This window comes from Lissotriton helveticus, chromosome 4_1 (assembly GCF_964261635.1).
Source record: "Lissotriton helveticus chromosome 4_1, aLisHel1.1, whole genome shotgun sequence".
Lineage (NCBI taxonomy): Eukaryota > Metazoa > Chordata > Amphibia > Caudata > Salamandridae > Lissotriton > Lissotriton helveticus.
This window is the reverse complement of record NC_136063.1, coordinates 970,952,982-970,979,796: the sequence shown is the minus strand read 5'-3', so window position 1 is coordinate 970,979,796 and position 26,815 is coordinate 970,952,982. Positions and strand designations below refer to the sequence as shown.

The following is a 26,815-nucleotide window of genomic DNA, read 5'->3' as shown; positions in this document are numbered from 1 at the left end:
TCTGAGCTAACAGGCCATTTTGCAGAGCTAGCTGGAGGTCCAGCATATGAAGAAGGGCAAATGATCGTTAACCCAGGAGATTTGGAAAGCTTAATTTCAGCAGTTTACCATGAAGTTATTGTTATATATTATCAACATGAAGAAACTAATATGACTTAAAAAAAATTACAATACAAAAGAGATTTACATACTTAGTGTTAGAACTTAGAACCATTAAAATTTTTTCCATGTGGTTAAGCAATAAATAAATATTCATCACCTATATTGAATTGATTCATCTAATCATTTTATCAGCTTCTCCTCAAAGGAAATATAGAGATAAACATGATACAGTAGAAAATACATCTATTTTCAACATTAAAGGAGCATCAAGTATTGGTTTGGAGACTGATTGAAAGTATGTCCTTGTCGTTTTTAACTTCATGCTCTAACAGACTAAACTAATAGAGTCACTAAATATATAGCATACTATTGAAGATGAAGCAGATGATGAAGTCCTACTGATTGTTAATCCGGGATAGTTGGAAAGCTTATATTCAGCTGTTTACATTCATAGTATCTTTATATATTATCAACAAGACTAAACAAAAATGATCCCAATAAATTGCTATAAATAAGAGATTTAGTTACTTGGTGTTAGAACTTAGAACCATTAATAGATATTCCAAGCGCTTTAAGAATAGTAATTAATTCTATAATTATATTAAATGTATTCATCCAGTCCTTCAAGCAGCGTTTGATCCAAGGAGATAAACAGTCCAAAATGAGACACAAGAAAAATTTATCTTTTTTCAAAGAATTAAACTTGGCCTGTACAGGGATCGAACCTGTGACCTTGGCATTATTAGCACCACGCTCTAACCAACTGAGCTAAAAGGCCAATTTGCACATCTTCTGGAGGACCAGCACACGAAGCAGTGCTAATGATAGTTCAACCGGGAGATTTGGAAAGCTTAATTTCAGCTGTTTAATATGAATTAACTTTCATATTATCAACATGAAGAAACTAATATGACTTCAAAAAAATTGCAATACAAAAGAGATTTCCACACTTAGTGTTAGAATTTTGAACCACTAACGTTTTTTCCACGTGGTTTAGCAATAAATAAATATTCATCAACTATATTCAATTGATTCATCTAATCATTCTATCAGCTTCTGCGCAAAGGAAATATAGAGGTAAACATGATACAGTAGAAAATACATCTATTTTCAACATTAAAGGAGAATCAAGTATTTGCTTGGAGACTGATTGAAATTATGTCCTTTGCGTTTTTAACTTCATGCTCTAACAGACTAAACTAATAGGCTCACTAAATATATAGAATACTTTTGAAGAAATAGCAGATGATGAAATGCTACTGATTCCATCCAATCCTTCAAGCAGCGTGTGATTCAAGGAGATAAACAGTCCAAAATGAGACACTAGAAAAATTAATCTTTTTTCAAACAATTGAACTTGGCCTGTACAGGGATCGAACCTGTGACCTTGGCGTTATTAGCACCACGCTCTAACCATCTGAGCTAACAGGCCATTTTGCACAACTACCTGGAGGTCCAGCAAATGAAGAAGGGCAAATGATAGTTAACCCAGGAGATTTGGAAAGCTTAATTTCAGCAGTTTACCATGAAGTTATTGTTATATATTATCAACATGAAGAAACTAATATGACTTAAAAAAAATTACAATACAAAAGAGATTTTCATACTTAGTGTTAGAACTTAGAACATTAACGTTTTTTCCATGTGGTTAAGCAATAAATAAATATTCATCACCTATATTGAATTGATTCATCTAATCATTTTATCAGCTTCTCCTCAAAGGAAATATAGAGATAAACATGATACAGTAGAAAATACATCTGTTTTCAACATTAAAGGAGCATCAAGTATAGGCTTGGAGACTGATTGAAAGTATGTCCTTGGCGTTTTCAACTTCATGCTCTAACAGACTAAACTAATAGAGTCACTAAATATATAGCATACTACTGAAGATGAAGCAGATGATGAAGTCCTACTGATTGTTAATCCGGGATAGTTGGAAAGCTTATATTCAGCTGTTTACATTCATAGTATCTTTATATATTATCAACAAGACTAAACAAAAATGATCTCACTAAATTGCTATAAATAAGAGATTTAGTTACTTGGCGTTAGAACTTAGAACCATTAATAGATATTCCAGGCGCTTTAAGAATAGTAATTAATTCTATAATTATATCAAATGTATTCATCCAATCCTTCAAGCAGCGTTTGATCCAAGGAGATAAACAGTACAAAATGAGACACAAGAAAAATTCATCTTTTTTCAAAGAATTAAACTTGGCCTGTACAGGGATCGAACCTGTGACCTTGGCGTTATTAGCACCACGCTCTAACCAACTGAGCTAACAGGCCAATTTGCACATCTTCAGGAGGACCAGCACAGGAAGCAGTGCTAATGATAGTTCAACCGGGAGATTTGGAAAGCTTAATTTCAGCTGTTTAATATGAATTAACTTTCATATTATCAACATGAAGAAACTAATATGACTTCAAAAAAATTGCAATACAAAAGAGATTTCCATACTTAGTGTTAGAATTTTGAACCAGTAAAGTTTTTTCCACGTGGTTTAGCAATAAATAAATATTCATCACCTGTATTCAATTGATTCATCTAATCATTCTATCAGCTTCTGCGCAAAGGAAATATAGAGGTAAACCTGATACAGAAGAAAATACATCTATTTTCAACATTAAAGGAGCATCAAGTATTGGCTTGGAGACTGGTTGAAATTATGTCCTTTGCGTTTTTAACTTCATGCTCTAACAGACTAAACTAATAGGCTCAATAAATATATAGAATACTTTTGAAGAATTTGCAGATGATGAAATGCTACTGATTCCATCCAATCCTTCAAGCAGCGTGTGATTCAAGGAGATAAACAGTCCAAAATGAGACACAAGAAAAATTCATCTTTGTTCAAACAATTAAACTTGGCCTGTACAGGGATCGAACCTGTGACCTTGGCGTTATTAGCACCACGCTCTAACCATCTGAGCTAACAGGCCATTTTGCACAGCTAGCTGGAGGTCCAGCATATGAAGAAGGGCAAATGATAGTTAACCCAGGAGATTTGGAAAGCTTAATTTCAGCAGTTTACCATGAAGTTATTGTTATATATTATCAACATGAAGAAACTAATATGACTTAAAAAAAATTACAATACAAAAGAGATTTACATACTTAGAGTTAGAACTTGGAACCATTAAAATTTTTTCCATGTGGTTAAGCAATAAATAAATATTCATCACCTATATTGAATTGATTCATCTAATCATTTTATCAGCTTCTCCTCAAAGGAAATATAGAGATAAACATGATACAGTAGAAAATACATCTATTTTCAACATTAAAGGAGCATCAAGTATTGGTTTGGAGACTGATTGAAAGTATGTCCTTGTCGTTTTTAACTTCATGCTCTAACAGACTAAACTAATAGAGTCACTAAATATATAGCATACTATTGAAGATGAAGCAGATGATGAAGTCCTACTGATTGTTAATCCGGGATAGTTGGAAAGCTTATATTCAGCTGTTTACATTCATAGTATCTTTATATATTATCAACAAGACTAAACAAAAATGATCTCAATAAATTGCAATAAATAAAAGATTTAGTTACTTGGCGTTAGAACTTAGAACCATTAATAGATATTCCAGGCGCTTTAAGAATAGTAATTAATTCTATAATTATATCAAATGTATTCATCCAATCCTTCAAGCAGCGTTTGATCCAAGGAGATAAACAGTCCAAAATGAGACACAAGAAAAATTCATCTTTTTTCAAAGAATTAAACTTGGCCTGTACAGGGATCGAACCTGTGACCTTGGCGTTATTAGCACCATGCTCTAACCAACTGAGCTAACAGGCCAATTTGCACATCTTCTGGAGGACCAGCACAGGAAGCAGTGCTAATGATAGTTCAACCGGGAGATTTGGAAAGCTTAATTTCAGCTGTTTAATATGAATTAACTTTCATATTATCAACATGAAGAAACTAATATGACTTCAAAAAAATTGCAATACAAAAGAGATTTCCATACTTAGTGTTAGAATTTTGAACCAGTAACGTTTTTTCCACGTGGTTTAGCAATAAATAAATATTCATCACCTGTATTCAATTGATTCATCTAATCATTCTATCAGCTTCTGCGCAAAGGAAATATGGAGGTAAACATGATACAGAAGAAAATACATCTATTTTCAACATTAAAGGAGCTTCAAATATTGGCTTGGAGACTGATTGAAATTATGTCCTTTGCGTTTTTAACTTAATGCTCTAACAGACTAAACTAATAGGCTCACTAAATATATAGAATACTTTTGAAGAATTAGCAGATGATGAAATGCTACTGATTCCATCCAATCCTTCAAGCAGCGTGTGATTCAAGAAGATTAACAGTCCAAAATGAGACACAAGAAAAATTAATCTTTGTTCAAACAATTGAACTTTGCCTGTACAGGGATCGAACCTGTGACCTTGGCGTTATTAGCACCATGCTCTAACCATCTGAGCTAACAGGTCATTTTGCACAACTACCTGGAGGTCCAGCAAATGAAGAAGGGCAAATGATAGTTAACCCAGGAGATTTGGAAAGCTTAATTTCAGCAGTTAACCATGAAGTTATTGTTATATATTATCAACATGAAGAAACTAATATGACTTAAAAAAAATTACAATACAAAAGAGATTTTCATACTTAGTGTTAGAACTTAGAACCATTAACGTTTTTTCCATGTGGTTAAGCAATAAATAAATATTCATCACCTATATTGAATTGATTCATCTAATCATTTTATCAGCTTCTCCTCAAAGGAAATATAGAGATACACATGATACAGTAGAAAATACATCTATTTCAACATTAAAGGAGCATCAAGTATTGGCTTGGAGACTGATTGAAAGTATGTCCTTGTCGTTTTTAACTTCATGCTCTAACAGACTAAACTAATAGAGTCACTAAATATATAGAATACTATTGAAGATGAAGCAGATGATGAAGTCCTACTGATTGTTAATCCGGGATAGTTGGAAAGCTTATATTCAGCTGTTTACATTCATAGTATATTTATATATTATCAACAAGACTAAACAAAAATGATCTCAATAAATTGCTATAAATAAGAGATTTAGTTACTTGGCGTTAGAACTTAGAACCATTAATAGATATTCCAGGCGCTTTAAGAATAGTAATTAATTCTATAATTATATCAAATGTATTCATCCAGTCCTTCAAGCAGTGTTTGATCCAAGGAGATAAACAGTCCAAAATGAGACAAAAGAAAAATTAATCTTTTTCAAAGAATTAAACTTGGCCTGTACAGGGATCGAACCTGTGACCTTGGCGTTAGTAGCACCACGCTCTAACCAACTGAGCTAAAAGGCCAATTTGCACATCTTCTGGAGGACCAGCACAGGAAGCAGTGCTAATGATAGTTCAACCGGGAGATTTGGAAAGCTTAATTTCAGCTGTTTAATATGAATTAACTTTCATATTATCAACATGAAGAAACTAATATGACTTCAAAAAAATTGCAATACAAAAGAGATTTCCATACTTAGTGTTAGAATTTTGAACCACTAACGTTTTTTCCACGTGGTTTAGCAATAAATAAATATTCATCACCTATATTCAATTGATTCATCTAATCATTCTATCAGCTTCTGCGCAAAGGAAATATAGAGGTAAACATGATACAGAAGAAAATACATCTATTTTCAACATTAAAGGAGCTTCAAATATTGGCTTGGAGACTGATTGAAATTATGTCCTTTGCGTTTTTAACTTCATGCTCTAACAGACTAAACTAATAGGCTCACTAAATATATAGAATAGTTTTGAAGAATTAGCAGATGATGAAATGCTACTGATTCCATCCAATCCTTCAAGCAGCGTGTGATTCAAGAAGATTAACAGTCCAAAATGAGACACAAGAAAAATTCATCCAGGTTCAAACAATTGAACTTGGCCTGTACAGGGATCGAACCTGTGACCTTGGCATTATTAGCACCACGCTCTAACCATCTGAGCTAACAGGTCATTTTGCACAACTACCTGGAGGTCCAGCAAATGAAGAAGGGCAAATGATAGTTAACCCAGGATATTTGGAAAGCTTAATTTCAGCAGTTTACCATGAAGTTATTGTTATATATTATCAACATGAAGAAACTAATATGACTTAAAAAAAATTACAATACAAAAGAGATTTTCATACTTAGTGTTAGAACTTAGAACCATTAACGTTTTTTCCATGTGGTTAAGCAATAAATAAATATTCATCACCTATATTGAATTGATTCATCTAATCATTTTATCAGCTTCTCCTCAAAGGAAATATAGAGATAAACATGATACAGTAGAAAATACATCTATTTTCAACATTAAAGGAGCATCAAGTATTGGCTTGGAGACTGATTGAAAGTATGTCCCTTTCGTTTTTAACTTCATGCTCTAACAGACTAAACTAATAGAGTCACTAATTATATAGCATACTATTGAAGATGAAGCAGATGATGAAGTCCTACTGATTGTTAATCCGGGATAGTTGGAAAGCTTATATTCAGCTGTTTACATTCATAGTATCTTTATATATTATCAACAAGACTAAACAAAAATGATCTCAATAAATTGCTATAAATAAGAGATTTAGTTACTTGGCGTTAGAACTTAGAACCATTAATAGATATTCCAGGCGCTTCAAGAATAGTAATTAATTCTATAATTATATCAAATGTATTCATCCAGTCCTTCAAGCAGCGTTTGATCCAAGGAGATAAACAGTCCAAAATGAGACACAAGAAAAATTAATCTTTTTTCAAAGAATTAAACTTGGCCTGTACAGGGATCGAACCTGTGACCTTGGCGTTATTAGCACCACGCTCTAACCAACTGAGCTAACAGGCCAATTTGCACATCTTCTGGAGGACCAGCACAGGAAGCAGTGCTAATGATAGTTCAACCGGGAGATTTGGGAAGCTTAATTTCAGCTGTTTAATATGAATTAACTTTCATATTATCAACATGAAGAAACTAATATGACTTCAAAAAAATTGCAATACAAAAGAGATTTACATACTTAGTGTTAGAATTTTGAACCAGTAACGTTTTTTCCACGTGGTTTAGCAATAAATAAATATTCATCACCTATATTCAATTGATTCATCTAATCATTCTATCAGCTTCTGCGCAAAGGAAATATGGAGGTAAACATGATACAGAAGAAAATAAATCTATTTTCAACATTAAAGGAGCTTCAAGTATTTGCTTGGAGACTGATTGAAATTATGTCCTTTGCGTTTTTAACTTCATGCTCTAACAGACTAAACTAATAGGCTCACTAAATACATAGAATACTTTTGAAGAATTAGCAGATGATGAAATGCTACTGATTCCATCCAATCCTTCAAGCAGCGTGTGATTCAAGGAGATAAACAGTCCAAAATGAGACACAAGAAAAATTCATCTTTGTTCAAACAATTAAACTTGGCCTGTACAGGGATCGAACCTGTGACCTTGGCGTTATTAGCACCACGCTCTAACCATCTGAGCTAACAGGCCATTTTGCACATCTACCTGGAGGTCCAGCAAATGAAGAAGGGCAAATGATAGTTAACCCAGGAGATTTGGAAAGCTTAATTTCAGCAGTTTACCATGAAGTTATTGTTATATATTATCAACATGAAGAAACTAATATGACTTAAAAAAAATTACAATACAAAAGAGATTTTCATACTTAGTGTTAGAACTTAGAACCATTAACGTTTTTCCATGTGGTTAAGCAATAAATAAATATTCATCACCTATATTGAATTGATTCATCTAATCATTTTATCAGCTTCTCCTCAAAGGAAATATAGAGATAAACATGATACAGTAGAAAATACATCTATTTTCAACATTAAAGGAGCATCAAGTATTGGCTTGGAGACTGATTGAAAGTATATCCTTGGCGTTTTTAACTTCATGCTCTAACAGACTAAGCTAATAGAGTCACTAAATATATAGCATACTACTGAAGATGAAGCAGATGATGAAGTCCTACTGATTGTTAATCCGGGATAGTTGGAAAGCTTATATTCAGCTGTTTACATTCATAGTATCTTTATATATTATCAACAAGACTAAACAAAAATGATCTCAATGAATTGCAATAAATAGGAGATATAGTTACTTGGCGTTAGAACTTAGAACCATTAATAGATATTCCAGGTGCTTTAAGAATAGTAATTAATTCTATAATTATATCAAATGTATTCATCCAATCCTTCAAGCAGCGTTTGATCCAAGGAGATAAACAGTCCAAAATGAGACACAAGAAAAATTCATCTTTTTTCAAAGATTTAAACTTGGCCTGTACAGGGATCGAACCTGTGACCTTGGCGTTATTAGCACCACGCTCTAACCAACTGAGCTAACAGGCCAATTTGCACAGCTTCTGGAGGACCAGCACAGGAAGCACTGCTAATGATATTTCAACCGGGAGATTTGGAAAGCTTAATTTCAGCTGTTTAATATGAATTAACTTTCATATTATCAACATGAAGAAACTAATATGACTTCAAAAAAATTGCAATACAAAAGAGATTTCCATACTTAGTGTTAGAATTTTGAACCACTAACGTTTTTTCCACGTGGTTTAGCAATAAATAAATATTCATCACCTATATTCAATTGATTCATCTAATCATTCTATCAGCTTCTGCGCAAAGGAAATATGGAGGTAAACATGATACAGAAGAAAATACATCTATTTTCAACATTAAAGGAGCTTCAAGTATTGGCTTGGAGACTGATTGAAATTATGTCCTTTGCGTTTTTAACTTCATGCTCTAACAGACTAAACTAATAGGCTCACTAAATATATAGAATACTTTTGAAGAATTAGCAGATGATGAAATGCTACTGATTCCATCCAATCCTTCAAGCAGCGTGTGATTCAAGGAGATAAACAGTCCAAAATGAGACACAAGAAAAATTCATCTTTGTTCAAACAATTAAACTTGGCCTGTACAGGGATCAAACCTGTGACCTTGGCGTTATTAGCACCACGCTCTAACCATCTGAGCTAACAGGCCATTTTGCACAGCTAGCTGGAGGTCCAGCATATGAAGAAGGGCAAATGATAGTTAACCCAGGAGATTTGGAAAGCTTAATTTCAGCAGTTTACCATGAAGTTATTGTTATATATTATCAACATGAAGAAACTAATATGACTTAAAAAAAATTACAATACAAAAGAGATGTTCATACTTAGTGTTAGAACTTAGAACCATTAATGTTTTTCCATGTGGTTAAGCAATAAATAAATATTCATCACCTATATTGAATTGATTCATCTAATCATTTTATCAGCTTCTCCTCAAAGGAAATATAGAGATAAACATGATACAGTAGAAAATACATCTATTTTCAACATTAAAGGAGCATCAAGTATTGGCTTGGAGACTGATTGAAAGTATATCCTTGGCGTTTTTAACTTCATGCTCTAACAGACTAAGCTAATAGAGTCACTAAATATATAGCATACTACTGAAGATGAAGCAGATGATGAAGTCCTACTGATTGTTAATCCGGGATAGTTGGAAAGCTTATATTCAGCTGTTTACATTCATAGTATCTTTATATATTATCAACAAGACTAAACAAAAATGATCTCAATGAATTGCAATAAATAGGAGATATAGTTACTTGGCGTTAGAACTTAGAACCATTAATAGATATTCCAGGTGCTTTAAGAATAGTAATTAATTCTATAATTATATCAAATGTATTCATCCAATCCTTCAAGCAGCGTTTGATCCAAGGAGATAAACAGTCCAAAATGAGACACAAGAAAAATTCATCTTTTTTCAAAGAATTAAACTTGGCCTGTACAGGGATCGAACCTGTGACATTGGCGTTATTAGCACCACGCTCTCTAACCAACTGACCTAACAGGCCAATTTGCACATCTTCTGGAGGACCAGCACAGGAAGCAGTGCTAATGATAGTTCAACCGGGAGATTTGGAAAGCTTAATTTCAGCTGTTTAATATGAATTAACTTTCATATTATCAACATGAAGAAACTAATATGACTTCAAATAAATTGCAATTCAAAAGAGATTTCCATACTTAGTGTTAGAATTTTGAACCACTAACGTTTTTTCCACGTGGTTTAGCGATAAATAAATATTCATCACCTATATTCAATTGATTCATCTAATCATTCTATCAGCTTCTGCGCAAAGGAAATATAGAGGTAAACATGATACAGAAGAAAATACATCTATTTTCAACATTAAAGGAGCTTCAAGTATTGGCTTGGAGACTGATTGAAATTATGTCCTTTGCGTTTTTAACTTCATGCTCTAACAGACTAAACTAATAGGCTCACTAAATATATAGAATACTTTTGAAGAATTAGCAGATGATGAAATGCTACTGATTCCATCCAATCCTTCAAGCAGCGTGTGATTCAAGGAGATAAACAGTCCAAAATGAGACACAAGAAAAATTCATCTTTGTTCAAACAATTAAACTTGGCCTGTACAGGGATCAAACCTGTGACCTTGGCGTTATTAGCACCACGCTCTAACCATCTGAGCTAACAGGCCATTTTGCACAGCTAGCTGGAGGTCCAGCATATGAAGAAGGGCAAATGATAGTTAACCCAGGAGATTTGGAAAGCTTAATTTCAGCAGTTTACCATGAAGTTATTGTTATATATTATCAACATGAAGAAACTAATATGACTTAAAAAAAATTACAATACAAAAGAGATTTTCATACTTAGTGTTAGAACTTAGAACCATTAACGTTTTTTCCATGTGGTTAAGCAATAAATAAATATTCATCACCTATATTGAATTGATTCATCTAATCATTTTATCAGCTTCTCCTCAAAGGAAATATAGAGATAAACATGATACAGTAGAAAATACATCTATTTTCAACATTAAAGGAGCATCAAGTATTGGCTTGGAGACTGATTGAAAGTATGTCCTTGGCGTTTTTAACTTCATGCTCTAACAGACTAAACTAATAGAGTCACTAAATATATAGCATACTACTGAAGATGATGCATATGATGAAGTCCTACTGATTGTTAATCCGGGATAGTTGGAAAGCTTATATTCAGCTGTTTACATTCATAGTATCTTTATATATTATCAACAAGACTAAACAAAAATGATCTCAATAAATTGCAATAAATAAGAGATTTAGTTACTGGGCGTTAGAACTTAGAACCATTAATAGATATTCCAGGCGCTTTAAGAATAGTAATTAATTCTATAATTATATCAAATGTATTCATCCAATCCTTCAAGCAGCGTTTGATCCAAGGAGATAAACAGTTCAAAATGAGACACAAGAAAAATTCATCTTTTTTCAAAGAATTAAACTTGGCCTGTACAGGGATCGATCCTGTGACCTTGGCGTTATTAGCACCACGCTCTAACCAACTGAGTTAACAGGCCAATTTGCACATCTTCTGGAGGACCAGCACAGGAAGCAGTGCTAATGATAGTTCAACCGGGAGATTTGGAAAGCTTAATTTCAGCTGTTTAATATGAATTAACTTTCATATTATCAACATGAAGAAACTAATATGACTTCAAAAAAATTGCAATACAAAAGAGATTTCCATACTTAGTGTTAGAATTTTGAACCAGTAAAGATTTTTCCACGTGGTTTAGCAATAAATAAATATTCATCACCTATATTCAATTGATTCATCTAATCATTCTATCAGCTTCTGCGCAAAGGAAATATGGAGGTAAACATGATACAGAAGAAAATACATATATTTTCAACATTAAAGGAGCTTCAAGTATTGGCTTGGAGACTGATTGAAATTATGTCCTTTGCGTTTTTAACTTCATGCTCTAACAGACTAAACTAATAGGCTCACTAAATATATAGAATACTTTTGAAGAATTAGCAGATAATGAAATGCTACTGATTCCATCCAATCCTTCAAGCAGTGTGTGATTCAAGGAGATAAACAGTCCAAAATGAGACACTAGAAAAATTAATATTTTTTCAAACAATTAAACTTGGCCTGTACAGGGATCGAACCTGTGACCTTGGCGTTATTAGCACCACGCTCTAACCATCTGAGCTAACAGGCCATTTTGCACAACTACCTGGAGGTCCAGCAAATGAAGAAGGGCAAATGATAGTTAACCCAGGAGATTTGGAAAGCTTAATTTCAGCAGTTTACCATGAAGTTATTGTTATATATTATCAACATGAAGAAACTAATATGACTTAAAAAAAATTACAATACAAAAGAGATTTTCATACTAAGTGTTAGAACTTAGAACCATTAACATTTTTTCCATGTGGTTAAGCAATAAATAAATATTCATCACCTATATTGAATTGATTCATCTAATCATTTTATCAGCTTCTCCTCAAAGGAAATATAGAGATAAACATGATACAGTAGAAAATACATCTATTTTCAACATTAAAGGAGCATCAAGTATTGGCTTGGAGACTGATTGAAAGTATGTCCTTGGCGTTTTTAACTTCATGCTCTAACAGACTAAACTAATAGAGTCACTAAATATATAGCATACTACTGAAGATGAAGCAGATGATGAAGTCCTACTGATTGTTAATCCTGGATAGTTGGAAAGCTAATATTCAGCTGTTTACATTCATAGTATCTTTATATATTATCAACAAGACTAAACAAAAATGATCTCAATAAATTGCAATAAATAAGAGATTTAGTTACTGGGCGTTAGAACTTAGAACCATTAATAGATATTCCAGGCGCTTTAAGAATAGTAATTAATTCTATAATTATATCAAATGTATTCATCCAATCCTTCAAGCAGCGTTTGATCCAAGGAGATAAACAGTCCAAAATGAGACACAAGAAAAATTCATCTTTTTTCAAAGAATTAAACTTGGCCTGTACAGGGATCGAACCTGTGACCTTGGCGTTATTAGCACCACGCTCTAATCAACTGAGCTAACAGGCCAATTTGCACATCTTCTGGAGGACCAGCACAGGAAGCAGTGCTAATGATAGTTCAACCGGGAGATTTGGAAAGCTTAATTTCAGCTGTTTAATATGAATTAACTTTCATATTATCAACATGAAGAAACTAATATGACTTCAAAAAAATTGCAATACAAAAGAGATTTCCATACTTAGTGTTAGAATTTTGAACCAGTAAAGTTTTTTCCACGTGGTTTAGCAATAAATAAATATTCATCACCTATATTCAATTGATTCATCTAATCATTCTATCAGCTTCTGCGCAAAGGAAATATGGAGGTAAACATGATACAGAAGAAAATACATCTATTTTCAACATTAAAGGAGAATCAAGTATTTGCTTGGAGACTGATTGAAATTATGTCCTTTGCGTTTTTAACTTCATGCTCTAACAGACTAAACTAATAGGCTCACTAAATATATAGAATACTTTTGAAGAAATAGCAGATGATGAAATGCTACTGATTCCATCCAATCCTTCAAGCAGCGTGTGATTCAAGGAGATAAACAGTCCAAAATGAGACACTAGAAAAATTAATCTTTTTTCAAACAATTGAACTTGGCCTGTACAGGGATCGAACCTGTGACCTTGGCGTTATTAGCACCACGCTCTAACCATCTGAGCTAACAGGCCATTTTGCACAACTACCTGGAGGTCCAGCAAATGAAGAAGGGCAAATGATAGTTAACCCAGGAGATTTGGAAAGCTTAATTTCAGCAGTTTACCATGAAGTTATTGTTATATATTATCAACATGAAGAAACTAATATGACTTAAAAAAAATTACAATACAAAAGAGATTTTCATACTTAGTGTTAGAACTTAGAACATTAACGTTTTTTCCATGTGGTTAAGCAATAAATAAATATTCATCACCTATATTGAATTGATTCATCTAATCATTTTATCAGCTTCTCCTCAAAGGAAATATAGAGATAAACATGATACAGTAGAAAATACATCTGTTTTCAACATTAAAGGAGCATCAAGTATAGGCTTGGAGACTGATTGAAAGTATGTCCTTGGCGTTTTCAACTTCATGCTCTAACAGACTAAACTAATAGAGTCACTAAATATATAGCATACTACTGAAGATGAAGCAGATGATGAAGTCCTACTGATTGTTAATCCGGGATAGTTGGAAAGCTTATATTCAGCTGTTTACATTCATAGTATCTTTATATATTATCAACAAGACTAAACAAAAATGATCTCACTAAATTGCTATAAATAAGAGATTTAGTTACTTGGCGTTAGAACTTAGAACCATTAATAGATATTCCAGGCGCTTTAAGAATAGTAATTAATTCTATAATTATATCAAATGTATTCATCCAATCCTTCAAGCAGCGTTTGATCCAAGGAGATAAACAGTACAAAATGAGACACAAGAAAAATTCATCTTTTTTCAAAGAATTAAACTTGGCCTGTACAGGGATCGAACCTGTGACCTTGGCGTTATTAGCACCACGCTCTAACCAACTGAGCTAACAGGCCAATTTGCACATCTTCAGGAGGACCAGCACAGGAAGCAGTGCTAATGATAGTTCAACCGGGAGATTTGGAAAGCTTAATTTCAGCTGTTTAATATGAATTAACTTTCATATTATCAACATGAAGAAACTAATATGACTTCAAAAAAATTGCAATACAAAAGAGATTTCCATACTTAGTGTTAGAATTTTGAACCAGTAAAGTTTTTTCCACGTGGTTTAGCAATAAATAAATATTCATTACCTATATTCAATTGATTCATCTAATCATTCTATCAGCTTCTGCGCAAAGGAAATATAGAGGTAAACCTGATACAGAAGAAAATACATCTATTTTCAACATTAAAGGAGCATCAAGTATTGGCTTGGAGACTGGTTGAAATTATGTCCTTTGCGTTTTTAACTTCATGCTCTAACAGACTAAACTAATAGGCTCAATAAATATATAGAATACTTTTGAAGAATTTGCAGATGATGAAATGCTACTGATTCCATCCAATCCTTCAAGCAGCGTGTGATTCAAGGAGATAAACAGTCCAAAATGAGACACAAGAAAAATTCATCTTTGTTCAAACAATTAAACTTGGCCTGTACAGGGATCGAACCTGTGACCTTGGCGTTATTAGCACCACGCTCTAACCATCTGAGCTAACAGGCCATTTTGCACAGCTAGCTGGAGGTCCAGCATATGAAGAAGGGCAAATGATAGTTAACCCAGGAGATTTGGAAAGCTTAATTTCAGCAGTTTACCATGAAGTTATTGTTATATATTATCAACATGAAGAAACTAATATGACTTAAAAAAAATTACAATACAAAAGAGATTTACATACTTAGAGTTAGAACTTGGAACCATTAAAATTTTTTCCATGTGGTTAAGCAATAAATAAATATTCATCACCTATATTGAATTGATTCATCTAATCATTTTATCAGCTTCTCCTCAAAGGAAATATAGAGATAAACATGATACAGTAGAAAATACATCTATTTTCAACATTAAAGGAGCATCAAGTATTGGTTTGGAGACTGATTGAAAGTATGTCCTTGTCGTTTTTAACTTCATGCTCTAACAGACTAAACTAATAGAGTCACTAAATATATAGCATACTATTGAAGATGAAGCAGATGATGAAGTCCTACTGATTGTTAATCCGGGATAGTTGGAAAGCTTATATTCAGCTGTTTACATTCATAGTATCTTTATATATTATCAACAAGACTAAACAAAAATGATCTCAATAAATTGCAATAAATAAAAGATTTAGTTACTTGGCGTTAGAACTTAGAACCATTAATAGATATTCCAGGCGCTTTAAGAATAGTAATTAATTCTATAATTATATCAAATGTATTCATCCAATCCTTCAAGCAGCGTTTGATCCAAGGAGATAAACAGTCCAAAATGAGACACAAGAAAAATTCATCTTTTTTCAAAGAATTAAACTTGGCCTGTACAGGGATCGAACCTGTGACCTTGGCGTTATTAGCACCATGCTCTAACCAACTGAGCTAACAGGCCAATTTGCACATCTTCTGGAGGACCAGCACAGGAAGCAGTGCTAATGATAGTTCAACCGGGAGATTTGGAAAGCTTAATTTCAGCTGTTTAATATGAATTAACTTTCATATTATCAACATGAAGAAACTAATATGACTTCAAAAAAATTGCAATACAAAAGAGATTTCCATACTTAGTGTTAGAATTTTGAACCAGTAACGTTTTTTCCACGTGGTTTAGCAATAAATAAATATTCATCACCTGTATTCAATTGATTCATCTAATCATTCTATCAGCTTCTGCGCAAAGGAAATATGGAGGTAAACATGATACAGAAGAAAATACATCTATTTTCAACATTAAAGGAGCTTCAAATATTGGCTTGGAGACTGATTGAAATTATGTCCTTTGCGTTTTTAACTTCATGCTCTAACAGACTAAACTAATAGGCTCACTAAATATATAGAATAGTTTTGAAGAATTAGCAGATGATGAAATGCTACTGATTCCATCCAATCCTTCAAGCAGCGTGTGATTCAAGAAGATTAACAGTCCAAAATGAGACACAAGAAAAATTCATCCAGGTTCAAACAATTGAACTTGGCCTGTACAGGGATCGAACCTGTGACCTTGGCATTATTAGCACCACGCTCTAACCATCTGAGCTAACAGGTCATTTTGCACAACTACCTGGAGGTCCAGCAAATGAAGAAGGGCAAATGATAGTTAACCCAGGATATTTGGAAAGCTTAATTTCAGCAGTTTACCATGAAGTTATTGTTATATATTATCAACATGAAGAAACTAATATGACTTAAAAAAAATTACAATACAAAAGAGATTTTCATACTTAGTGTTAGAACTTAGAACCATTAACGTTTTTTCCATGTGGTTAAGCAATAAATAAATATTCATCACCTATATTGAATTGATTCATCTAATCATTTTATCAGCTTCTCCTCAAAGGAAATATAGAGATAAACATGATACAGTAGAAAATACATCTATTTTCAACATTAAAGGAGCATCAAGTATTGGCTTGGAGACTGATTGAAAGTATGTCCCTTTCGTTTTTAACTTCATGCTCTAACAGACTAAACTAATAGAGTCACTAATTATATAGCATACTATTGAAGATGAAGCAGATGATGAAGTCCTACTGATTGTTAATCCGGGATAGTTGGAAAGCTTATATTCAGCTGTTTACATTCATAGTATCTTTATATATTATCAACAAGACTAAACAAAAATGATCTCAATAAATTGCTATAAATAAGAGATTTAGTTACTTGGCGTTAGAACTTAGAACCATTAATAGATATTCCAGGCGCTTCAAGAATAGTAATTAATTCTATAATTATATCAAATGTATTCATCCAGTCCTTCAAGCAGCGTTTGATCCAAGGAGATAAACAGTCCAAAATGAGACACAAGAAAAATTAATCTTTTTTCAAAGAATTAAACTTGGCCTGTACAGGGATCGAACCTGTGACCTTGGCGTTATTAGCACCACGCTCTAACCAACTGAGCTAACAGGCCAATTTGCACATCTTCTGGAGGACCAGCACAGGAAGCAGTGCTAATGATAGTTCAACCGGGAGCTTTGGAAAGCTTAATTTCAGCTGTTTAATATGAATTAACTTTCATATTATCAACATGAAGAAACTAATATGACTTCAAAAAAATTGCAATACAAAAGAGATTTCCATACTTAGTGTTAGAATTTTGAACCAGTAACGTTTTTTCCACGTGGTTTAGCAATAAATAAATATTCATCACCTATATTCAATTGATTCATCTAATCATTCTATCAGCTTCTGCGCAAAGGAAATATGGAGGTAAACATGATACAGAAGAAAATAAATCTATTTTCAACATTAAAGGAGCTTCAAGTATTTGCTTGGAGACTGATTGAAATTATGTCCTTTGCGTTTTTAACTTCATGCTCTAACAGACTAAACTAATAGGCTCACTAAATACATAGAATACTTTTGAAGAATTAGCAGATGATGAAATGCTACTGATTCCATCCAATCCTTCAAGCAGCGTGTGATTCAAGGAGATAAACAGTCCAAAATGAGACACAAGAAAAATTCATCTTTGTTCAAACAATTAAACTTGGCCTGTACAGGGATCGAACCTGTGACCTTGGCGTTATTAGCACCACGCTCTAACCATCTGAGCTAACAGGCCATTTTGCACATCTACCTGGAGGTCCAGCAAATGAAGAAGGGCAAATGATAGTTAACCCAGGAGATTTGGAAAGCTTAATTTCAGCAGTTTACCATGAAGTTATTGTTATATATTATCAACATGAAGAAACTAATATGACTTAAAAAAAATTACAATACAAAAGAGATTTTCATACTTAGTGTTAGAACTTAGAACCATTAACGTTTTTCCATGTGGTTAAGCAATAAATAAATATTCATCACCTATATTGAATTGATTCATCTAATCATTTTATCAGCTTCTCCTCAAAGGAAATATAGAGATAAACATGATACAGTAGAAAATACATCTATTTTCAACATTAAAGGAGCATCAAGTATTGGCTTGGAGACTGATTGAAAGTATATCCTTGGCGTTTTTAACTTCATGCTCTAACAGACTAAGCTAATAGAGTCACTAAATATATAGCATACTACTGAAGATGAAGCAGATGATGAAGTCCTACTGATTGTTAATCCGGGATAGTTGGAAAGCTTATATTCAGCTGTTTACATTCATAGTATCTTTATATATTATCAACAAGACTAAACAAAAATGATCTCAATGAATTGCAATAAATAGGAGATATAGTTACTTGGCGTTAGAACTTAGAACCATTAATAGATATTCCAGGTGCTTTAAGAATAGTAATTAATTCTATAATTATATCAAATGTATTCATCCAATCCTTCAAGCAGCGTTTGATCCAAGGAGATAAACAGTCCAAAATGAGACACAAGAAAAATTCATCTTTTTTCAAAGATTTAAACTTGGCCTGTACAGGGATCGAACCTGTGACCTTGGCGTTATTAGCACCACGCTCTAACCAACTGAGCTAACAGGCCAATTTGCACAGCTTCTGGAGGACCAGCACAGGAAGCACTGCTAATGATATTTCAACCGGGAGATTTGGAAAGCTTAATTTCAGCTGTTTAATATGAATTAACTTTCATATTATCAACATGAAGAAACTAATATGACTTCAAAAAAATTGCAATACAAAAGAGATTTCCATACTTAGTGTTAGAATTTTGAACCACTAACGTTTTTTCCACGTGGTTTAGCAATAAATAAATATTCATCACCTATATTCAATTGATTCATCTAATCATTCTATCAGCTTCTGCGCAAAGGAAATATGGAGGTAAACATGATACAGAAGAAAATACATCTATTTTCAACATTAAAGGAGCTTCAAGTATTGGCTTGGAGACTGATTGAAATTATGTCCTTTGCGTTTTTAACTTCATGCTCTAACAGACTAAACTAATAGGCTCACTAAATATATAGAATACTTTTGAAGAATTAGCAGATGATGAAATGCTACTGATTCCATCCAATCCTTCAAGCAGCGTGTGATTCAAGGAGATAAACAGTCCAAAATGAGACACAAGAAAAATTCATCTTTGTTCAAACAATTAAACTTGGCCTGTACAGGGATCAAACCTGTGACCTTGGCGTTATTAGCACCACGCTCTAACCATCTGAGCTAACAGGCCATTTTGCACAGCTAGCTGGAGGTCCAGCATATGAAGAAGGGCAAATGATAGTTAACCCAGGAGATTTGGAAAGCTTAATTTCAGCAGTTTACCATGAAGTTATTGTTATATATTATCAACATGAAGAAACTAATATGACTTAAAAAAAATTACAATACAAAAGAGATGTTCATACTTAGTGTTAGAACTTAGAACCATTAATGTTTTTCCATGTGGTTAAGCAATAAATAAATATTCATCACCTATATTGAATTGATTCATCTAATCATTTTATCAGCTTCTCCTCAAAGGAAATATAGAGATAAACATGATACAGTAGAAAATACATCTATTTTCAACATTAAAGGAGCATCAAGTATTGGCTTGGAGACTGATTGAAAGTATATCCTTGGCGTTTTTAACTTCATGCTCTAACAGACTAAGCTAATAGAGTCACTAAATATATAGCATACTACTGAAGATGAAGCAGATGATGAAGTCCTACTGATTGTTAATCCGGGATAGTTGGAAAGCTTATATTCAGCTGTTTACATTCATAGTATCTTTATATATTATCAACAAGACTAAACAAAAATGATCTCAATGAATTGCAATAAATAGGAGATATAGTTACTTGGCGTTAGAACTTAGAACCATTAATAGATATTCCAGGTGCTTTAAGAATAGTAATTAATTCTATAATTATATCAAATGTATTCATCCAATCCTTCAAGCAGCGTTTGATCCAAGGAGATAAACAGTCCAAAATGAGACACAAGAAAAATTCATCTTTTTTCAAAGAATTAAAACTGGCCTGTACAGGGATCGAACCTGTGACATTGGCGTTATTAGCACCACGCTCTCTAACCAACTGACCTAACAGGCCAATTTGCACATCTTCTGGAGGACCAGCACAGGAAGCAGTGCTAATGATAGTTCAACCGGGAGATTTGGAAAGCTTAATTTCAGCTGTTTAATATGAATTAACTTTCATATTATCAACATGAAGAAACTAATATGACTTCAAATAAATTGCAATTCAAAAGAGATTTCCATACTTAGTGTTAGAATTTTGAACCACTAACGTTTTTTCCACGTGGTTTAGCGATAAATAAATATTCATCACCTATATTCAATTGATTCATCTAATCATTCTATCAGCTTCTGCGCAAAGGAAATATAGAGGTAAACATGATACAGAAGAAAATACATCTATTTTCAACATTAAAGGAGCTTCAAGTATTGGCTTGGAGACTGATTGAAATTATGTCCTTTGCGTTTTTAACTTCATGCTCTAACAGACTAAACTAATAGGCTCACTAAATATATAGAATACTTTTGAAGAATTAGCAGATGATGAAATGCTACTGATTCCATCCAATCCTTCAAGCAGCGTGTGATTCAAGGAGATAAACAGTCCAAAATGAGACACAAGAAAAATTCATCTTTGTTCAAACAATTAAACTTGGCCTGTACAGGGATCAAACCTGTGACCTTGGCGTTATTAGCACCACGCTCTAACCATCTGAGCTAACAGGCCATTTTGCACAGCTAGCTGGAGGTCCAGCATATGAAGAAGGGCAAATGATAGTTAACCCAGGAGATTTGGAAAGCTTAATTTCAGCAGTTTACCATGAAGTTATTGTTATATATTATCAACATGAAGAAACTAATATGACTTAAAAAAAATTACAATACAAAAGAGATTTTCATACTTAGTGTTAGAACTTAGAACCATTAACGTTTTTTCCATGTGGTTAAGCAATAAATAAATATTCATCACCTATATTGAATTGATTCATCTAATCATTTTATCAGCTTCTCCTCAAAGGAAATATAGAGATAAACATGATACAGTAGAAAATACATCTATTTTCAACATTAAAGGAGCATCAAGTATTGGCTTGGAGACTGATTGAAAGTATGTCCTTGGCGTTTTTAACTTCATGCTCTAACAGACTAAACTAATAGAGTCACTAAATATATAGCATACTACTGAAGATGATGCATATGATGAAGTCCTACTGATTGTTAATCCGGGATAGTTGGAAAGCTTATATTCAGCTGTTTACATTCATAGTATCTTTATATATTATCAACAAGACTAAACAAAAATGATCTCAATAAATTGCAATAAATAAGAGATTTAGTTACTGGGCGTTAGAACTTAGAACCATTAATAGATATTCCAGGCGCTTTAAGAATAGTAATTAATTCTATAATTATATCAAATGTATTCATCCAATCCTTCAAGCAGCGTTTGATCCAAGGAGATAAACAGTTCAAAATGAGACACAAGAAAAATTCATCTTTTTTCAAAGAATTAAACTTGGCCTGTACAGGGATCGATCCTGTGACCTTGGCGTTATTAGCACCACGCTCTAACCAACTGAGTTAACAGGCCAATTTGCACATCTTCTGGAGGACCAGCACAGGAAGCAGTGCTAATGATAGTTCAACCGGGAGATTTGGAAAGCTTAATTTCAGCTGTTTAATATGAATTAACTTTCATATTATCAACATGAAGAAACTAATATGACTTCAAAAAAATTGCAATACAAAAGAGATTTCCATACTTAGTGTTAGAATTTTGAACCAGTAAAGTTTTTTCCACGTGGTTTAGCAATAAATAAATATTCATCACCTATATTCAATTGATTCATCTAATCATTCTATCAGCTTCTGCGCAAAGGAAATATGGAGGTAAACATGATACAGAAGAAAATACATATATTTTCAACATTAAAGGAGCTTCAAGTATTGGCTTGGAGACTGATTGAAATTATGTCCTTTGCGTTTTTAACTTCATGCTCTAACAGACTAAACTAATAGGCTCACTAAATATATAGAATACTTTTGAAGAATTAGCAGATAATGAAATGCTACTGATTCCATCCAATCCTTCAAGCAGTGTGTGATTCAAGGAGATAAACAGTCCAAAATGAGACACTAGAAAAATTAATATTTTTTCAAACAATTAAACTTGGCCTGTACAGGGATCGAACCTGTGACCTTGGCGTTATTAGCACCACGCTCTAACCATCTGAGCTAACAGGCCATTTTGCACAACTACCTGGAGGTCCAGCAAATGAAGAAGGGCAAATGATAGTTAACCCAGGAGATTTGGAAAGCTTAATTTCAGCAGTTTACCATGAAGTTATTGTTATATATTATCAACATGAAGAAACTAATATGACTTAAAAAAAATTACAATACAAAAGAGATTTTCATACTAAGTGTTAGAACTTAGAACCATTAACATTTTTTCCATGTGGTTAAGCAATAAATAAATATTCATCACCTATATTGAATTGATTCATCTAATCATTTTATCAGCTTCTCCTCAAAGGAAATATAGAGATAAACATGATACAGTAGAAAATACATCTATTTTCAACATTAAAGGAGCATCAAGTATTGGCTTGGAGACTGATTGAAAGTATGTCCTTGGCGTTTATAACTTCATGCTCTAACAGACTAAACTAATAGAGTCACTAAATATATAGCATACTACTGAAGATGAAGCAGATGATGAAGTCCTACTGATTGTTAATCCTGGATAGTTGGAAAGCTAATATTCAGCTGTTTACATTCATAGTATCTTTATATATTATCAACAAGACTAAACAAAAATGATCTCAATAAATTGCAATAAATAAGAGATTTAGTTACTGGGCGTTAGAACTTAGAACCATTAATAGATATTCCAGGCGCTTTAAGAATAGTAATTAATTCTATAATTATATCAAATGTATTCATCCAATCCTTCAAGCAGCGTTTGATCCAAGGAGATAAACAGTCCAAAATGAGACACAAGAAAAATTCATCTTTTTTCAAAGAATTAAACTTGGCCTGTACAGGGATCGAACCTGTGACCTTGGCGTTATTAGCACCACGCTCTAATCAACTGAGCTAACAGGCCAATTTGCACATCTTCTGGAGGACCAGCACAGGAAGCAGTGCTAATGATAGTTCAACCGGGAGATTTGGAAAGCTTAATTTCAGCTGTTTAATATGAATTAACTTTCATATTATCAACATGAAGAAACTAATATGACTTCAAAAAAATTGCAATACAAAAGAGATTTCCATACTTAGTGTTAGAATTTTGAACCAGTAAAGTTTTTTCCACGTGGTTTAGCAATAAATAAATATTCATCACCTATATTCAATTGATTCATCTAATCATTCTATCAGCTTCTGCGCAAAGGAAATATGGAGGTAAACATGATACAGAAGAAAATACATCTATTTTCAACATTAAAGGAGCTTCAAATATTGGCTTGGAGACTGATTGAAATTATGTCCTTTGCGTTTTTAACTTCATGCTCTAACAGACTAAACTAATAGGCTCACTAAATATATAGAATACTTTTGAAGAATTAGCAGATGATGAAATGCTACTGATTCCATCCAATCCTTCAAGCAGCGTGTGATTCAAGGAGATAAACAGTCCAAAATGAGACACAAGAAAAATTCATCTTTGTTCGAACAATTAAACTTGGCCTGTACAGGGATCGAACCTGTGACCTTGGCGTTATTAGCACCACGCTCTAACCATCTGAGCTAACAGGCCATTTTGCACAACAACCTGGAGGTCCAGCAAATGAAGAAGGGCAAATGATAGTTAACCCAGGATGTTTGGAAAGCTTAATTTCAGCAGTTTACCATGAAGTTATTGTTATATATTATCAACATGAAGAAACTAATATGACTTAAAAAAAATTACAATACAAAAGAGATTTTCATACTTAGTGTTAGAACTTAGAACCATTAACGTTTTTTCCATGTGGTTAAGCAATAAATAAATATTCATCACCTATATTGAATTGATTCATCTAATCATTTTATCAGCTTCTCCTCAAAGGAAATATAGAGATAAACATGATACAGTAGAAAATACATCTATTTTCAACATTAAAGGAGCATCAAGTATTGGCTTGGAGACTGATTGAAAGTATGTCCTTGGCGTTTTTAACTTCATGCTCTAACAGACTAAACTAATAGAGTCACTAAATATATAGCATACTACTGAAGATGAAGCAGATGATGAAGTCCTACTGATTGTTAATCCTGGATAGTTGGAAAGCTAATATTCAGCTGTTTACATTCATAGTATCTTTATATATTATCAACAAGACTAAACAAAAATGATCTCAATAAATTGCAATAAATAAGAGATTTAGTTACTTGGCGTTAGAACTTAGAACCATTAATAGTTATTCCAGGCGCTTTAAGAATAGTAATTAATTCTATAAATATATCAAATGTATTCATCCAATCCTTCATGCAGCGTTTGATCCAAGGAGATAAACAGTCCAAAATGAGACACAAGAAATATTCATCTTTTTTCAAAGAATTAAACTTGGCCTGTACAGGGATCGAACCTGTGACCTTGGCGTCATTAGCACCACACTCTAACCAACTGAGCTAACAGGCCAATTTGCACATCTGCTGGAGGACCAGCACAGGAAGCAGTGCTAATGATAGTTCAACCGGGAGATTTGGAAAGCTTAATTTCAGCTGTTTAATATGAATTAACTTTCATATTATCAACATGAAGAAACTAATATGACTTCAAAAAAATTGCAATACAAAAGAGATTTCCATACTTAGTGTTAGAATTTTGAACCACTAACGTCTTTTCCACGTGGTTTAGCAATAAATAAATATTCATCACCTATATTCAATTGATTCATCTAATCATTCTATCAGCTTCTGCGCAAAGGAAATATAGAGGTAAACATGATACAGAAGAAAATACATCTATTTTCAACATTAAAGGAGAATCAAGTATTGGCTTGGAGACTGATTGAAATTATGTCCTTTGCGTTTTTAACTTCATGCTCTAACAGACTAAACTAATAGGCTCACTAAATATATAGAATATTTTTGAAGAATTAGCAGATGATGAAATGCTACTGATTCCATCCAATCCTTCAAGCAGCGTGTGATTCAAGGAGATAAACATTCCAAAATGAGACACTAGAAAAATTAATCTTTTTTCAAACAATTAAACTTGGCCTGTACAGGGATCGAACCTGTGACCTTGGCGTTATTAGCACCACGCTCTAATCATCTGAGCTAACAGGCCATTTTGCACAACTACCTGGAGGTCCAGCAAATGAAGAAGGGCAAATGATAGTTAACCCAGGAGATTTGGAAAGCTTAATTTTAGCAGTTTACCATGAAGTTATTGTTATAAATTATCAACATGAAGAAACTAATATGACTTAAAAAAAATTACAATACAAAAGAGATTTTCATACTTAGTGTTAGAACTTAGAACATTAACGTTTTTTCCATGTGGTTAAGCAATAAATAAATATTCATCACCTATATTGAATTGATTCATCTAATCATTTTATCAGCTTCTCCTCAAAGGAAATATAGAGATAAACATGATACAGTATAAAATACATCTATTTTCAACATTTAAAGGAGCATCAAGTATTGGCTTGGAGACTGATTGAAAGTATGTCCTTGGCGTTTTTAACGTCATGCTCTAACAGACTAAACCAGGGGTGTCCAAACCCGTCCTGGCGGGCCGTATCCATGCCAGATTTTTGGGATATCCCCATCTGGGGATCACGGTTCGATCCCCGGCACCGGCGGCAGATTAGCCCAGCACCATGTGACTCTGGGCAATAGCTTGCTTAATCTTCCCGACGGCCCCTAGCGCCTAGAGACCCTTACGGGCGATTGTGCACTTTACAAATGTGGAATATTAAAATTATTATTTGGGCCGATTCCGATCCGGTTCGTAAAAGCACATCCGCCCGAATCTGTCAGACAACCACGTACGCCCGGGAGAGGACTGCCCGGGACCCGTGGAGCCCGTCCTGGTCACTCTGACCTGCCATCGGCCTGGAGAAGGGAGCGCCGGACGCCCAGGGGGAGGACTGCCCGGGACCCGTGGAGCCCGTCCTGGGCACTCTGACATGCCGCTGACCCGGGGAAGGGAACCCCGGATGCCTGGGAACCGTGGAGCCCGTCCTGGGCACTCTGACAAGCCGTTGGACCGGGGAAGGGAGCCCCGGACGCCCGGGACCCGTGGAGCCCGTCCTGGGAACTCCGGCATGCCGTTGGCC

The 26,815-nt window shown here is 33.7% G+C and overlaps 21 non-coding genes across 21 annotated transcripts; all 21 read right to left on the bottom strand.

Moving 5' to 3' along the window:
- Positions 1 to 1,460: 1,460 nt before the first annotated feature.
- On the bottom strand, positions 1,461 to 1,534 carry TRNAI-AAU (transfer RNA isoleucine (anticodon AAU)). The gene has a single exon. It is a non-coding gene; the product is annotated as a tRNA-Ile (tRNA).
- Positions 1,535 to 2,323: 789 nt separating this feature from the next.
- Positions 2,324 to 2,397, bottom strand: TRNAI-AAU (transfer RNA isoleucine (anticodon AAU)). The gene has a single exon. It is a non-coding gene; the product is annotated as a tRNA-Ile (tRNA).
- Positions 2,398 to 2,977: 580 nt separating this feature from the next.
- TRNAI-AAU (transfer RNA isoleucine (anticodon AAU)) lies at positions 2,978 to 3,051 on the bottom strand. The gene has a single exon. It is a non-coding gene; the product is annotated as a tRNA-Ile (tRNA).
- Positions 3,052 to 3,841: 790 nt separating this feature from the next.
- On the bottom strand, positions 3,842 to 3,915 carry TRNAI-AAU (transfer RNA isoleucine (anticodon AAU)). Its single transcript has one exon. It is a non-coding gene; the product is annotated as a tRNA-Ile (tRNA).
- A 1,442-nt stretch (positions 3,916 to 5,357) lies between these two features.
- On the bottom strand, positions 5,358 to 5,431 carry TRNAS-ACU (transfer RNA serine (anticodon ACU)). The gene has a single exon. It is a non-coding gene; the product is annotated as a tRNA-Ser (tRNA).
- Positions 5,432 to 6,875: 1,444 nt separating this feature from the next.
- On the bottom strand, positions 6,876 to 6,949 carry TRNAI-AAU (transfer RNA isoleucine (anticodon AAU)). Its single transcript has one exon. It is a non-coding gene; the product is annotated as a tRNA-Ile (tRNA).
- A 580-nt stretch (positions 6,950 to 7,529) lies between these two features.
- Positions 7,530 to 7,603, bottom strand: TRNAI-AAU (transfer RNA isoleucine (anticodon AAU)). The gene has a single exon. It is a non-coding gene; the product is annotated as a tRNA-Ile (tRNA).
- A 789-nt stretch (positions 7,604 to 8,392) lies between these two features.
- Positions 8,393 to 8,466, bottom strand: TRNAI-AAU (transfer RNA isoleucine (anticodon AAU)). The gene has a single exon. It is a non-coding gene; the product is annotated as a tRNA-Ile (tRNA).
- Positions 8,467 to 12,083: 3,617 nt separating this feature from the next.
- On the bottom strand, positions 12,084 to 12,157 carry TRNAI-AAU (transfer RNA isoleucine (anticodon AAU)). The gene has a single exon. It is a non-coding gene; the product is annotated as a tRNA-Ile (tRNA).
- Positions 12,158 to 12,947: 790 nt separating this feature from the next.
- Positions 12,948 to 13,021, bottom strand: TRNAI-AAU (transfer RNA isoleucine (anticodon AAU)). The gene has a single exon. It is a non-coding gene; the product is annotated as a tRNA-Ile (tRNA).
- A 580-nt stretch (positions 13,022 to 13,601) lies between these two features.
- TRNAI-AAU (transfer RNA isoleucine (anticodon AAU)) lies at positions 13,602 to 13,675 on the bottom strand. Its single transcript has one exon. It is a non-coding gene; the product is annotated as a tRNA-Ile (tRNA).
- A 789-nt stretch (positions 13,676 to 14,464) lies between these two features.
- TRNAI-AAU (transfer RNA isoleucine (anticodon AAU)) lies at positions 14,465 to 14,538 on the bottom strand. The gene has a single exon. It is a non-coding gene; the product is annotated as a tRNA-Ile (tRNA).
- A 580-nt stretch (positions 14,539 to 15,118) lies between these two features.
- Positions 15,119 to 15,192, bottom strand: TRNAI-AAU (transfer RNA isoleucine (anticodon AAU)). The gene has a single exon. It is a non-coding gene; the product is annotated as a tRNA-Ile (tRNA).
- A 790-nt stretch (positions 15,193 to 15,982) lies between these two features.
- On the bottom strand, positions 15,983 to 16,056 carry TRNAI-AAU (transfer RNA isoleucine (anticodon AAU)). The gene has a single exon. It is a non-coding gene; the product is annotated as a tRNA-Ile (tRNA).
- Positions 16,057 to 17,500: 1,444 nt separating this feature from the next.
- On the bottom strand, positions 17,501 to 17,574 carry TRNAI-AAU (transfer RNA isoleucine (anticodon AAU)). The gene has a single exon. It is a non-coding gene; the product is annotated as a tRNA-Ile (tRNA).
- Positions 17,575 to 18,154: 580 nt separating this feature from the next.
- TRNAI-AAU (transfer RNA isoleucine (anticodon AAU)) lies at positions 18,155 to 18,228 on the bottom strand. Its single transcript has one exon. It is a non-coding gene; the product is annotated as a tRNA-Ile (tRNA).
- A 789-nt stretch (positions 18,229 to 19,017) lies between these two features.
- TRNAI-AAU (transfer RNA isoleucine (anticodon AAU)) lies at positions 19,018 to 19,091 on the bottom strand. The gene has a single exon. It is a non-coding gene; the product is annotated as a tRNA-Ile (tRNA).
- Positions 19,092 to 22,708: 3,617 nt separating this feature from the next.
- TRNAI-AAU (transfer RNA isoleucine (anticodon AAU)) lies at positions 22,709 to 22,782 on the bottom strand. The gene has a single exon. It is a non-coding gene; the product is annotated as a tRNA-Ile (tRNA).
- A 790-nt stretch (positions 22,783 to 23,572) lies between these two features.
- On the bottom strand, positions 23,573 to 23,646 carry TRNAI-AAU (transfer RNA isoleucine (anticodon AAU)). The gene has a single exon. It is a non-coding gene; the product is annotated as a tRNA-Ile (tRNA).
- A 580-nt stretch (positions 23,647 to 24,226) lies between these two features.
- TRNAI-AAU (transfer RNA isoleucine (anticodon AAU)) lies at positions 24,227 to 24,300 on the bottom strand. The gene has a single exon. It is a non-coding gene; the product is annotated as a tRNA-Ile (tRNA).
- Positions 24,301 to 25,090: 790 nt separating this feature from the next.
- On the bottom strand, positions 25,091 to 25,164 carry TRNAI-AAU (transfer RNA isoleucine (anticodon AAU)). Its single transcript has one exon. It is a non-coding gene; the product is annotated as a tRNA-Ile (tRNA).
- Between the last annotated feature and the right edge of the window lie 1,651 nt (positions 25,165 to 26,815).